This window comes from Tupaia chinensis, unplaced genomic scaffold (genome assembly GCF_000334495.1).
Source record: "Tupaia chinensis unplaced genomic scaffold, TupChi_1.0 Scaffold000644_1, whole genome shotgun sequence".
Classification (NCBI taxonomy): domain Eukaryota; kingdom Metazoa; phylum Chordata; class Mammalia; order Scandentia; family Tupaiidae; genus Tupaia; species Tupaia belangeri.
Genome location: NW_006160165.1, coordinates 6,779,118 through 6,780,797, shown reverse-complemented (window position 1 = coordinate 6,780,797; position 1,680 = coordinate 6,779,118).

Genomic DNA, 1,680 nt, shown 5'->3' with positions numbered 1-1,680 from the left:
CGTGCGTGCCCAAGATCCCGAGAGGAGAATGGAGGAGAAGGGATTGCAGCGTGGCCATCCCCCCTGGGGGGTGTTTTCTCACTTTCTGTCTCTATGTCTGTCTCTGTCTGTCTGGCGAGTGCATGCGCCCCATAGCAAAAACCTTTTCAAAAAAAAAAGTGATAATAAAATTAAATCATTAAAAACAGCAACAGCAAGGCACAGAGACCGTCCTGGAGAGAGAGCCCTCCGCAGGCCCTGCACGCGTGGACAGTAGCTGATGGCAGCTGCTCCCCCGGCAGAGCGCCTGGGCAAGAAGCCTTGCCACGGCGCACGCCCTGCTCCTGAGCCTCTGTTTTCGGGGCTTGCTGAGAGGTTGGCCACTGCATGTGGTGCCACCAGGTCCTCTGCCAGCAGCTCGTGCCGGGACTGTGGGCAGGCTCCAGGGCCCTTTGCCCACAGCCTCCCCACACTGCTGGGTTCTGGAGCCCAGATCTCAAGAGAGCCAGGGAAGTGGACCCCCTTCCAGGACCCTGCCTGCCAACCACATGCAGGTGACAACCAAGGACGTGCACACCCTGCGTGACACACGTAGCCTGGTGTCGCGCCTTAGGTCGAGCAGCCACAGAGCCTCTCTCCCAGCAGGTTGGCGTGGCCAAGCCCAGCCGGCGGGCCCCAGGCCTCCAGGCTGTGCTGCTGCCAGCCTGGCATGGCTCATGCTGGTTGCGTAGGTGTGCTCGCAGCTGTGGGTGCCGGCTGTGCCCCAGTGTGAGTGAGGGGTGTTCTGATGGTTCTACGCTGCAGCAGAGAGTCCCCGCTGTCTGCCCCAGCCAGTCCAACTGTGAGCAGTGACCCCAGGTGCGAGGCTCCACCCTGCACTGTGAGAGACGGCCCTGCCACGTGTGTGCAGACCCTGCGAGTGGCCATTCTTCACGGCTCTGGAGAGGGCGGCCTGAGACCCAGGCGCTGGGGAGCCTGCCTGGCGAGGGCACCTCGGTGCTGTGTCCTGTACGGGCTGGGTGGCTCCCAGGTCTCTTGAAAGGGCTCAGACCCCAACCCCCGGGCAGAGCCCTCATGCCCTCATGCCTCCAACGGTGCCGCCTTGGTCGAAGCTCCAGCATGAGGGTTTGGGGAGCTGCAGTGTAGACCCAGCAGACCCAGGCTGTGCAGTGGCTGCCACAGTACTTGGCACTGAGGACACCGCGTGGACGGGCCATCAGGGTTCCCGGCTATCTGGCCCCGGTGCCGAAAGCCCCACAGCCCAGCCCTGCCCCGTGCCGACAGCGCCCCCTGTGCCCCCGTTTCAAGGCCCACATCTGGTCTGAGCCTCGCCCGTGCCGGTCCTCTGCCCGGCACTGCCTGTCCGTACCCACTGACTGCCTCCCCGGCCGCGGTCTCCTGGGGCAGGAGCAGCCATGCCACCGCACCAGGAAGCCACGCTGGGGCAGGAGCTGCCTCCCATGTATGACCGGCCATTCTGAGGCCGAGCGCACCTCATGAGCCAGGGCTCTGCCAGCCGCTTGTGGGCGTGGGGGCAGATGTGGCCCAGAACGTGACGCGGCCACCCGTGGGGCGATCGCTTTATTCCATGCCCGTTTCCCTTCAGTCTGCAAAGTGCTGAGGGCAGAAGGGCACGGCCTCGGGGGACCTGGCCGCGGCGGTGCCAGGCTGGTGGCTGGCACAGGCCGAGGGGTCGTCTGG